Source organism: Taudactylus pleione, unplaced genomic scaffold, assembly GCF_031769625.1.
Source record: "Taudactylus pleione unplaced genomic scaffold, aTauple2 ptg000120l, whole genome shotgun sequence".
In the NCBI taxonomy this organism is placed as follows: Eukaryota; Metazoa; Chordata; class Amphibia; order Anura; family Myobatrachidae; genus Taudactylus; species Taudactylus pleione.
The window spans coordinates 6027019-6041061 of NW_028284522.1; positions in this window are offsets into that span (position 1 = coordinate 6027019).

Sequence of the window (14043 nt, forward strand, 5' to 3'; positions counted from 1 at the left end):
TCTTTCTTCAACCTTCATTCCCGAAGTTGTCTGTCAATGTGGATAGCCAGGTGCATTAGATCATCCAAAGACTCTGGAGCCAAATGCTGCACTAACATATCCTTGATCTGGTCAGAAAGATCTAGGCAAAACTGACTCTGGAGAGCAGGGTCATTCCACCCAGAGTCAACTGACCACTTGCGGAATTCAGTACAGTGATCTTCTGCCACATTTTGTCCCTGCTTTAATGATCGAAAACTAGCTTTAGCCAAAGCTGCCTTATCTGTATCATTATAGAGGAGACCTTGCACAGAAAAGAATGCGTCCACAGTTTGAAGAGCACTGTGTGTAAAGGGAAGACTAAAAGCCCAGGTTTAAAGGTCGCCCTGCAATAATGAAATAATGATCCCCACTTGCTAAGTCTGAGAACCAGAAGATCCTGGCTTTGATCTGAAGTAGAATTTGCAGCTCTCTTTGAAATTCAGAAAATCCATACGTTTGCCAGAAAATTAGTCAGGCAAATTTAACTTTGGCTCATAGACGGCTGCTTGAATGGAGGTGGCACGTGATTCCTTAACCCATTGGGAAAGCTACTGAACCTTCTGGGTTAAACCTGAGTGGTGAGGATCTGGGCTGGATTTTGGATGGGTTCCATGATAATGGATCTCAGACAGTATCGAATAATACTTCTTTTTGACCAGTGATAATGTAATGAATCCCAGGGAGATTCTCTTCAGAAAGATAGTGCAGTTATTACCCAGGGCCGTAGATGCTAGACAAAGGTGGAGATCTGGTGGTCACGTAGCAGCCTTTAGGGCTGGAGGTGCTTGGCAATATGATGACCTGACGGTCATGGAACAGCCTTGAGGGCTTGGAGATACTTGGCTAGATGGTGACCTTATGGCACGGAGCAGCCTTGAGGGCTGGAGGTGCTTGGCAAGATGGTGACCTGATGGTCATGGAGCAGCCTTGAGGGCTGAAGGTTCTGGAGTTGCTTAATAAAATGGTGACCTGATGGTCACGGAGCGGCCTTGAGGCTGGGGGGGGGGGTTTGGCAACATGGTAAACAATATAGTCCACTTCAGACACTACACTGCAGTTTATTGCCACCGGAATGGTGCAGAAATGTGATGGCTGAAGATGCAGCACTATGGTAAATTCCGCTGGGATGATGCAGAAATTGAGAGATGAGGTGTACATACACTGCAGAAGTAGTTGCGATGTACGGTTGGATACCCTCGGATGCAGCAGAGTGCACTGTGCCACCGGAATATGACACAGCAGTTGGAAGGCTGGAAGCCCTCTACAGTGGAGATAGCCGCGATGTTTTGCTGGATCCCCAGTCACTGAAGTGCGGTCAATGCTGTGTACACTCGCTGTGTATGTTTTGCGGTGTTAGGCTGGAGACCCTCAAATGCAACTGGGAGGTGATGTGTACACTCGCTGTGGAGATTGTTGCGGTGTTAGGCTGGAGACCCTTGGATGCAGCAGTGTTTACTATGCCACCAGAAATAACACGGCACTTGGAAGGCTGGAAGCACTCTGCAGCGGTGCTAGCGGCAATGTTATGCTGGAACCTCAGACGCTGCAGTTCGGTTTATGCTGCTGAGATGTTATTCAACAGGAGACTCAATAGACTTAGGACTGGAGACGCTGACAATCACAATGAGAGATACCAACTCTATAGAACCAGAAACAGCTGTAAGATGCTATCACTGGCATCTGAGCAATGCACCAACAGGAAAAAAAAAAAAGGAAGAGGAACCAATCCTAGTCCTGGGAGAGATGATGTAACAGCCGAATGGGAGGACTTCATGAGTTGATAGCGTGGTGTCTCTGTCTCCCAGCAACAGGCCTAAGAGAATCGCCAGCAGTACTGTTGTCCAACAAGACGCAGCCACGGCTTGTGACAGGACCTCAATTAACTGTCTAAAACCCACTGCATTATTGGCGGATATTGGACGCACATCTAATACCAGCATAGATGTTATGGCGTCAGTGATCCGCTGTGCAACTGGGTGACTGCTGTTATACTTGCCCCCCCTTGCAAAGGATTGTTTAACACTCAATTGTTTTTTAAACTACTACTAGTAGTCTATCCTGGTCCCCTCTGGGATGAAAATCCACTCCCAGCAGCAGCAGACATAGCGATCAAGGATTCTTCTGGGGCATGGACTAATGTGAATGATTGAAATATTTTTTGTAAATGCCTCCCCTTGTCCCCTCCCCTCCTCCCTCATAAATTTGCTTTGGATTCAAATAAATAAATTAAATATACTACCAATCAACCCTTCCTGTCTCTGTCTTCAACTACATACATACTCCATACATACTACATCTTCCTCAGGCTTCTTGATTAATGAAAACATATGTTTCCTTATGTGCCATGCTGGAAGTTGAACTGCCACATGTTTGTGCCGCCCACTGCTGCTGCATAGCTTAGTCAGCCAGCTAGCTTGGTGCAAATTTTGGGCCTAAACCTGATGAAAACCATATTGTGAGCTGTGAGCTGGTTAAAATTTACTGGAAATGAGTGGAAATTAATGTTATTGAGGTTAATAATATTATAGGAACAAAAAAAGCTCAAATTATGTGATTTGTGATTAAAAACCAAACCAAAAATAAAACACGCAAGGGCAGTTTTGGCAAAACTAGATCCAAAACACGAAGGAGATACAGATCCAAAACCAAAACACGGGGGTCGGCGCACATCCCTAAAATATATACATTATATATATATATATATATATATATATATATATATATGCAGATCCAACAGTCTGTGACCTGATGTAGTAGTGGAACACTGTGGAACATTACAGCACAATTCTTCTTTTATTTTTGCAGATATTGAATAATAACCAGAACAACATCACTAAAATTTAGGAACAAAATCACTAAAAGTTGAAAAATGACTGCTGTACAGGACTGGTTTGAGGACCAATCACCAGACTTTTTCCTGAATGGAATCAAGATATAGTAGGATTGAATCAAGAAATTGAAGCAAGTTTATTGAAGTATTTGGACCCCCCTTGGTCCAATGCCATTACGATGGGTCTTCTCACACTCTCTTGGTGCAGGGTTAGTTTCTTGTGGTTGCAGATTATGGTTTTTCGGTTCTGGCGGGAGCCTCAAGGAGATGGCAGCTTTCTATAGGGTTAGGTCTGTAAGTCAGATTATAAAGATTTGAATAGGTGTTTATTTAACTGGGGAGGGTTTGAAGTTGTCTCTTGAGGGGATTTTTTTTCTTTTCTAGCTCAGATTTGGAGGATACATTAGGGTGGCGCATCATTGTTTTCTGAACCTGGCTTTGGCGGAAGGCAATGCACCTTTGTGGCCCTAGTGGATGAGTGGCACTTCACCTTTAAGAGTGGCAAGATTTGTCTCTACTTCATAAAAGGACCTGGCCATCATCCCAGGGAAGGGCTAGTGTTATGCCAATTGAGGTGAAAGGGTACTGCCCATTCATGTTTGTGCTGCGGTAGGTGCCATCCCAATTTGTTAAAAACCACTGGGTGGCCTAAACGTTAAGGTGGTTTAACTTTAATGGCATGGGGATAAAGAGTTTGGAATTTAAAACTCAAGACCATTTCTAATTGTGTTCATTTACTTCTGTCTCTAATTTCACATGAAGAAAAAAAGAAATTAGGATCAGCATTATGATGAATAATAAAATGTCTTGGGGCTCAATGACTGCACAATTACACTGGTCAACAGCCAACATGTTTCAGCAATGAGATGAATCAATTTTGACAAATTTTAATATGCTAATAAGAATATGACAGCTAAGAAGGATTATTAGATTTTGTTTTCATGATACGGTACAAAACAATTAGAGCTTGTTTTGCTTAATCTTGGTCTTCTCATTACACAGGAAAAATAGAGAGAAAAGGAAAACAGAGAGACACAACTGTGATACAACTACTAGCACAGTTTCTGCCATGTCTGGTATAATTCCTATCTTGTCATGGGTGAACAGCTGAAGTAACTTAAATGCAGTCAATATAATCTGCTGTAGGTCACTGCAGAAGGGGCATTTGGTATTTGAAAGAGTTACCATAAGAAGTTTAACACATGAACTTTGTATAATATAAATACTTAGAAGATCATACAGATGTGTCCTCTTACGGTGTTGCTCAAGTCGTGCCATAAAGGCTTTAAAGTTGCAACATGAGAATAGTGTGGCAAGGCACGGTAAGGCACAGTGAAACTTGACAGTAACCATGGAATGCAATACACAGCTTCACCGCTGAGTGGCCTGTGCTCCATGGATTAAAACTACAGTGCTGATTAATACAGCAGTGGATGGATATGGTACTATAGAATACAATAGTACAGTAAGCCCTGACAGGCGGGCCAATCACGTAGAGTAATGTACACTGTAAACAGTCTTTTATATGGTATATGGTATATTCAGTAGTGTAGTAATACTGCACAGTGGGCTATTTTATGAAAGACTGCCTGTGCGAATATATGTGCCATGCACATGGTTCTGCAAGCATGTAGCGACAATTTTGGCAGTCGTGTACGGCACTTACACAGTGATGGCATGCCTTAACAATGAGCAGTGGGGTTTGAAGGGTTCTGTAAAATCATCACTGAACTTCAAATCTCAACCCAGAAAGAAGTGTCTTTAGATTACAAACTGATTGTGCATCTTCTGCAGCACACTTGCGGCAATTTTGGCACAACTGTGCTCCTAGGAGAAAGTTGAACATGATGCTAATCGGTACACATAACTACTGTAAGCAATGGTCACTGCGGTGTGCAGCACTCGCACAGTGATGGCATGCCTTAGAGAAGAACAGTGGGGTTTGAAGGGCTGAATGAAATCATCACAAAACTGCAAGTCTTAGCCCTCAAAGAGGTGTCTTTGGATTACAAACTGACTATCTGCAGCAAACCTGCAGCAATGTAGCCACTGCTGTGCTGCTAGGAGCTTGACACTGATTGCAACACATAACTAAGTGCTGGTCATTGTGACAATAAAGACAGCGGTGTGAAGTGCTCATACAGTCAAAGCATACCTGATAATTCAGTAGTGGGGTTTGAAGGGTTCTGTATGAAATCATCACTGAACTACAAGTCTTAGCCTAGAAAGTGGTCTATTTGGATTACACACTGACAGCTCTGTGGGGTACTCCCACAGTGATGACATGCCTTAGAAATCAGTAGTGGCATTTGAGCATTGGTGTATGAAACCATTATTGAACTACAAGTCTTAGCCCAGAAAGAGGTGTTTTTGGATGACAAACTGACTGTGCGTCTCCTGCAGCACACTTGCAGCAATTTCAGCACTTTTGTACCGCTAAGAGCTTGACACTAATCTCTACACATAACTGAGTGCCAGTCATTGCAGCATTATACTGTAGACAGTGGTGCATATAAATGAGCAGTTGGGTTTGAAGGGCGCTGTATGAAACCATCACTGAACTACAAGTCTCAGCCCAGAAAGAGGTGTATTTGGATTACAAAATGACTGAGCATCTTCAGCAGCACACTTGTGGCAATTTCGGCAGTGCTGTGTAGTGCTCAGACAGTGATGACATGCCCTAGAAATTAGTAGTGGAGTCTGAGCAGAGGTGTGCTTGAACAACCGGCATTGTGCATCCTATGTCTTGCGATGTATTCCCTACTGTGTTTTTACAGTATACAAAGAGGCTGTAAGGCAGCTGCCTTATTCAATGAGGGAGCTGCAAATCCTTGTGCAGTGGTGGGATCAGACACTCATTAATAATATTGAGAAGCATCTGGCTTTTATGATGACCCGACGCAATATCCTGGCCCAAATAGGCTGGAATAGGTCTATTCATTAGTTCCAACAATGTTGGAGCGATCTTATAAGGACGGATGCCTCACTGCTACAAAGGCTCAGACAACGCATTGTGCGTAGTAAGTATAGTATTACTGTACAGTTAATTAGTTAAGTATAGCCAATCATGATCTACCATAGGCAGCATTACTGTGTGACATAACGTGAATGGGATTTGTGTAACATAATGTACAGTAGAGTTACATGAATAATAGTCACTACAGTGTGAAATAATGTGAATAAGGGCCAATAGGGATGGGCATCAACCATCAATGATTAACAAACATCAATGGTTAACTACCAATGGTTGATGATTTTGCGATCGAAGGTGGTAAACCAATGGTTCACCGCCATCAATGGCACAGAGCCAAACTATGTATTTTGTTATTTCCTCTCAATGTACTAGGGCATAGAGTTTAGCTACAACCCCACATGAGCCACAGAAGTCCGCCCGCACCCACTCCCTCATTGGCCCACTGCATGTCCAGTATTTAATCTGGGATGACCAGTGGTGGATGAAACCAGGGCCAGATTTACCATTATCCAACCTAGGCACCCACCTAGGGCCCATCTGGTTTCAAGGGGCCCGTTGCCGGGCACCCCTACCCCTCAAAATCCGTCCCTGGAGTGAACCTTTGTTTGAAGTTGAACTGCTGCTGCTGGCACACAAAGCAGCAGCATCAGCATCATGGTCCAGGGCCCTGCCCCTAGCCAGCCCCTCCTAAAGAATCCCCAAGCAGCCTACACTGCTGCAGCCAGCCCTCCCCAACAGTGTGATAAGCAGCCTCCCCTCCGCAGCATAGCAGGCAGCCTTCCGACCCCCCCCCCTCCATAGTATAGGAGGCAGCCTTCCACCCTCCGCACTGCCACCTTACACCACCCCCCCGCAACATAGCGAGCAGCCTTCCCCCCATGCAGTATAGGAAGCAGCTGTTCCCCCTCTGCACTGCAGCCTTCCACCGCCCCCCCTCCCCCGCAGTATAGCAAGCAGCCTCTCCCCCCCTCCGCAGGATAGCAGGCAGCCTTCTGCCGTGTCCCCCCCCGCAGCATAGCAGGCAGCCTTCCAACCCCCCCCTCCGTAGTATAGGAGGCAGCCTTCCACCCTCCGCACTGCCACCTTACACTACCACCCCCCCCCCGCAACATAGCGAGCAGCCTTCCCCCCCACGCAGTATAGGAAGCAGCTGTTCCCCCTCTGCACTGCAGCCAGTTGTGGTCCCCCTTATGCAGGCCCCCAGTAGTGCCCCTTATACAGTACTCCCAGTATGCTGTCCCCCCAGTAGTGGTCCCTCTTATGCAGGCCCCCAGTAGTGCCCCTTTTACAGTGCCCCCAGTAGTGATCCCCCCTATGCAGTGCCCCTTATACAGTGCCCCCAGTAGTGGTCCTTCCTACTCAGTGCCCCCAGCAGTGATACGGAGCCCCCTATACAGTGCCCCCGGCCAGTCGTACCCTTTGCATAACACACACACAGACATACATACATACACAAAACACTTACCTGAATCCCCTCTCCTGCCGTGCCCACCACTGTCTGCACCTCCATCCTCCCGCTTGGTCCCGCTCGGTACTAGGAGAGAGACATCATGACGCCTCTCACATCACCAACTGCAGGAGCTGGAAGGCGGACATCATGAGTGAGTGGGCACAGCAGTCAATGAGAGTCTGTCTGACGGGTAGTACGAGTGTAATTCCCAGGTAGTACGAGTGTACTACCCAGCGCCGGCAGCGATGTGTGTGTTACTGTGTAGTGCGGACCGCACTCACTGCAGTCCGAACTATACTGACTTTACTGGCGGACCTGGACTGTGGCTGGCGGCACAGCGCCAGTCCCATGGCGCCCAGGGCACGAGTCCCGACCAACCTGCCCTAGTTACACCACTGGTAACAGTAACTCTGCTCTTTATTCACCTTTCACATATCAAAATGGAGGTTTCTTTAAAGTGTACAGGAGTCCCAATCGCCAAAATCACTTCTAGAAATATTTGTGTTATATCTTTGAATATCGTCTGCTTCTGTCCTTACTAAGGGGGTCATTCAGACCATGGGAACGCCTACCGTCTCAAGCCGGCCCCACTGACATCACTAGTGATGTCAGTGGGAGTGATTTTGGCTCTGATAGAGCCAAAATCACTCCAGGGCTTGCGGCAGCGAGACCCTACCGCAGGGTTTCCATCGCAAGCTCGATGGTCGCGATGGTCAAGACCATCGTGACCATCATCATGGACGCTCACTATAGCTGTGGGTGGTAACCCACAGCTATGCGAGCGTCCATGAGGACGCTCCAAAAAAAGGTAGGAGGGCCCTGATTCATAGCGAGCGCTCTGGTCAGAGCGTTCAGCTCTGAATCAGGCCCTAAATTCCTTCGGACTCATGTTTTCCTGAGTATTAGGATTGCTGTAATATACAGTATCACCAAATATTTTGCTTCTGTCATTACTACATTCCTTCAAATCGGTCTCATGTCTTCCTGAGTATTAGGATTGCTGTAATATACAGTATGACCAAATATTTTGCTTCTGTCGTTACTACATTCCTTTGGACTCATGTCTTCCTGAGTATTAGGATTGCTGTAATATACAGTATGACCAAATATTTTGCTTCTGTCGTTACTACATTCCTTTGGACTCATGTCTTCCTGAGTATTAGGATTGCTGTAATATACAGTATGACCAAATATTTTGCTTCTGTCGTTACTACATTCCTTTGGACTCATGTCTTCCTGAGTATTAGGATTGCTGTAATATACAGTATAACCAAATATTTTGCTTCTGTCGTTACTACATTCCTTTGGTCTCATGTCTTCCTGAGTATTAGGATTTCTGTAATATACAGTATGACCAAATATTTTGCTTCTGTTTTTAATACATTCCTTCAGACTTATGTCTTCCTGACTATTAGGATTTCTGTAATGTAAGTCCAAAAGTTGATCTAAGTTGTTATCTAAGCGACTTCTTTTGCAATTTTTCTGATTATGAGTACGATTCATAGTGAGGGCATTAACAAGGGGTGTGCGAGTGGTGCCACCACACAGAGCCCTGTGGGTGGCACCATCACTGACAAAGGCACCTGCATGTGGCTTGCAGGGTGACTGGATGGCACCCTGCAGTCACTAGCGCAACTACAGAGTGCGTCCAAGGGAAGCACCCGGGCAGACAACCCTGCAGCCTGTGTAGCTTTACAAACTAGGAAAGAAGGAGAGCTCTGATGTACTGTAGGACAGATAATTTTACTAAAATTAACAATAAAATACATATACAAAAATAAAGCATATACAGGACAATAAATAGTAAACCATAAACATTGCATTGTGTGCACACAGGCAACTATATGGTTAAACAAAGATTGCACATATGCTGTAGAAATTAGTAAACCAGTCTAAGCTCCTACATTTTAGTGATGTCAAGCACAACTATTGGCACAGATGAAAGTCTCTGATGGTAATGTTGATACTAAGAGCATAAATGCCAAACATAAGGGCTATGCTCCTTCAATTAGCCAGTGTTAGTGCTTCGATAAACCAATGTTAGTGCTCCCTCACTTCAGTAGCAGGTTAGAATACAGAGAGCAAAATCCTCTTTTTGTGATGTTTGCCATTCATGCTCATATGGCCAGATTCATCACAGATCGCAATTGCAACAGCTATTGCTAAGGCATATGCAGATGGACGATTTTTGCATACTGCTCATGCACGAAGGCACCACTGCGATTGCACTGCGATCACCGAGACCACGTAGAGTCATCGTAGAATGATTGACAGGTAGTGAGCTTTTGGGGTTGGTGACGGGAGGGTGAACGGAGTACCTGTCCATTTGAACGCCGTTGCATGTGCAGCTTGAGTACTCAATGCATACAAGGAGATTAGCAATTTAGAGGTATGGTCAGGGCTGCTATAAATCTGCATAAGGGATCGATGGTACTCAATGTTTTTTGATGTATGAGGAGGTTTGCAAGGTATTACAGATGTCAGAGAGGGGAATGAGCGCTTTGCAATTGCATGCATTAGCATACTTACTCAACAGACTTGCGTGCGCGATTGCAGCTGTGATCGCATCAGTGATCCTTGCTGAATGAGGCCCAGAGTTAGATAGAGCAAGTAACTGTGGGCCTGATTCAGACCCGCTCGCAAGCGCTATGCGCTCGCAAGCAGGTCAATGGTGGGGCATCACGCACGCACGCCATGCGCAATGCGCATGCACGAGCCCCGGCACGAGTGAGAAATTCACTCGCTCCAGGGCTATCTACAAACGGGGCAGCTCGCCCCGTTTTGTAGGCGGGTAGGGGGGTGGCTGGACAAACAGAGGCATTCCTGAAGGAATGACCCTACTGACATCACTCGTGATGTCAGTAGTGAGCTTCCTACTCTACTAGAGCAGGAAGCTCACTGGGGCTTGTGGGAACAAGACCCTACCGGAAGGGTCTCGTCACAAGCCCGATGGTCGCGACCGTCACGACCATCACCTGGCCGCTCGCAAAAGCTGTGGGTGGTCACTCACAGCGAGTGGCCTGGAGGCCGGGTCAAAAAAAAAAGTGGCCGCCCTGATTCAGAGCGAGCGCTCGCTTTTTGCGAGTGCCTCTGAATCAGGCCCTGTGTACCTGGACAAACCATGTTGCAATTCAAGGCGTGCAAATACATACATTTTTTTGCATGTGTTGTAAATACTGGCTGCTTTTGCATGCAACTCACAAGTGCTGGACAGCTTTATTTTTACACTGCAATTTAGTTGTCAGTTTTGACACACCCCTCCCATATCTCCATATCTAAATCTCTGCACATTTTACATCTGCCCCACCTGCAGTGCAGCATGGTTTTACCAAGATGCACAGTTACTTGCTTTATGTTAAGGGGGTATCCACTAGACGATAAAGTTGAACGACTGAACGATAACGATAAAATCTTTGATAATCGTTCGATAATCGTTTGAACAACGTTTGAACATCGTTTGAAAATCGTTTGAAAATCATTTGAAAATTTGGTCTTTTAGACATCTATCATCGTTCAAACATGCTGGTCAACTTGACAATATCGTCAGGTTCAGCATGTTTGCAGATGATTGATTGCGCCTGCACTGAACGACATACAGTGTGGGCACCCTGCAGTGTAGTGAACGACTGAATGATAACGTTATCGTTATCTTTCAGTCTTTTCACTGTCGGATAGTGGATACCCTCCTTTACTCTATTCCCAAAGCTGAATCAGGCCCTATCCTGCTGCTGATCAAATATAACTTGACATAAAGAATGTATGTAAGGTACTGTACAACCTAGCCATATATTATTCCATTGCATATGCTTTGTAAAATGAACTGCATGAAATCTGGGATTAGGTCCAAAATATACAGAAAGAAGATGTCATAGCACAGTACCTGTTTTCATAGTTCTCTCTGGGGGCTTTGAATAAGATAAACAGTATATTTCTTCTTACTGTACTGTAATGCAGAATGTTTTTTGTGTGATCAGGAAATGTCTAACAAGTAGGCTGTTGATATAATACAGTACATCTTTCTCCTATATACTATTTACATTCTAGGAGGCCTATTTATCATTATGCAGTGATAGAACACATTTTTCCATTGATGCTTATCACAGAGATAGAAAATCTATCACTGCAATTTAATAAAAAAAAATTGCTGGGCAGCAGAGGAATTCTCAGCTCCCCGGCATAGCTGACTGGCAGCAGTAACCAGAACCTTTCCATACTACATGATAATTGGATGCAGAATGTTATATTAGGCCTAAATGGATATGGTCAATAATCAGAATATGCTACTGAGTAACAAAATGAGATAAGTGAATGTAGGAATAATTAACTTTACTGATAAGGATCAAAAAAACACATCTAAGGAAGCAGTATTCAAATTGTAAATACCTGCATGCATAAACACATTGCAAGAATGTCATGAAAATAAAAACATCAACAAAAGCAAAAATTTAAAAATTTTAAAAATTAATAAGTCTGTCAGAGGAGCTCCCAACGTAGAATGAATGCTAGCACACAATTACTGGTGGTTTGATGTCTCATAGACTCCTAGGTGTTAAATGGAGTCTAGTAATGATGATGTTCCACCAAATGGAAGTGAGTGTGAGGGAAATGCAGGTTGGTTTGACTCAGTGGCGTAACTTCATCCCAGGTGCCCGGAGGCAAGATAAATGTTGGTGCCCACCCCCCCAAACTAAAATGTACCACCCCCAGCACCTATGCCAGCCCCAGCTGCCGCCATCCCCCTTATACAGTTCCTTTTATATAATGCCCCTAGTAGTGGTCCCCCTATGCAGTGCCCGCCTATGTAGTGCTCCCCAGTAATGGTCCCCCTATGCAGTACCTCCAGTAGTGAGCCCCCAGTAGTGAGCCCCCAGTAGTGAGCCCCCAGTAGTGAGCCCCCTGTAGTGAGCCCCCAGTAGTGAGCCCCCTGTAGTGAGCCCCCTGTAGTGAGCCCCCTGTAGTGAGCCCCCTGTAGTGAGCCCCCTGTAGTGAGGCCCCTGTAGTTGCCCCCGGTAGTGAGGCCCCTGTAGTTGCCCCCGGTAGTGAGGCCCCTGTAGTTGCCCCCGGTAGTGAGGCCCCTGTAGTTGCCCCCGGTAGTGAGGCCCCTGTAGTTGCCCCCAGTAGTGAGGCCCCTGTAGTTGCCCCCAGTAGTGAGGCCCCTGTAGTTGCCCCCAGTAGTGAGCCCCTGTAGTTGCCCCCAGTAGTGATGGCCACCACCGCGCACGTGCACACACAAAAAAACCAAACAAACACTTACCTTTATCCCCGCTCCAGTGCTGCTGCTGTCCATCCCCGGCGTCCGCTCCTCGGCACTATGGGAGTGACGTCATTACATCACTCCCATAGTGCACTGCGGGACCCGGAAGATGGAGCTCACTCCTGAGCTCCGTCCCCGGCGTCCGCTCCTCGGCACTATCTGTGGGGGGATATGTCCTGTTCTGGCAGAATCTGAGTGGGGAGACCAATCAACACCTGCCAGAACAGGATGTATCCCCCACAGAGAGCATTTGCTAACATCCACCAATTGACTGCACGCTATACCACCACGTGGTACAACCCGGAAGTAGCAGACGGAGCACAGGAGTGCAGGAGGAAGGACACACGCAAGCCTGGAGAAGGAGGAAGAATCCGTGCCGGCTAGAGGTAGGAGCGGCAATCGGCAAGGCGCAGGAAGGTGAGTCTCCGGTGGAGGAGGGGGTGCATGGGGGACGGCGTCAGTTAGCCCGAACCTTTGCCATCTCCTCCACATTCACAGCGGCTTCCCTAGCGTCGCTCTGCGGGCAGACCTCCTACACGGATGTGCTGCTGGTAGAGCACCAGGTTTAGCAGCTTGTGTGGGGTCCACCGTCCATTGCCGTATACCCATACTGCCTCCTCGGGAAGATCACCCTGGGCCAGCAGCACTGATATGTGTATCACATCTTAGCGGGACCCCGCTATTCATTATCAGTCAAACCAACCTGCATTTCCCTCACACTCACTTCCATTTGGTGGAACATCAGGGTTACTAGACTCCATTTAACACCTAGGAGTCTATGAGACATCAAACCACCAGTAATTGTGTGCTAGCATTCATTCTACGTTGGGAGCTCCTCTGACAGACTTATTAATTTTAAAATTTTTGAAATTTTTGCTTTTGTTGATGTTTTTATTTTCATGACATTCTTGCAATGTGTTTATGCATGCAGGTATTTACAATTTGAATACTGCTTCCTTAGATGTGTTTTTTTGATCCTTATCAGTAAAGTTAATTATTCCTACATTCACTTATCTCATTTTGTTACTCAGTAGCATATTCTGATTATTGACCATATCCATTTAGGCCTAATATAACATTCTGCATCCAATTATTGTGAACTATAGCTGAGCGCGTATATTCTTTTTCTTCTAACTGCTTACGATAGAGTCAGCTATCATTCATATACCGCAGCTCGCTACAGAGCCGTATATCCACATTTTTATCTCCGTGCGCAGGTTTCCACCCCCTTTCTTTATATATTTCCATACTACATGTTTAGGCTCCCCCTATGAAAGGATTCAGTATCCCGACAGTGCCAGCCTGTCCTGGAAGGAAATCCCGATCGTCTACAAGGTAAGTAAATACTAACCTAACTGAACCCCCTAACCCTCCTTTAGGGTGCCTAACCCTAACCTCCCCCCAAGTGCCTAAACCTAATCCCCCCTCTAAGTGCCTAAACCTAACCCCCCCTATCCCCGCCGCCTATACCTAAGTCCCCCGGGGGGTGCCTAACCCTCACCTTCCCCTGGGGG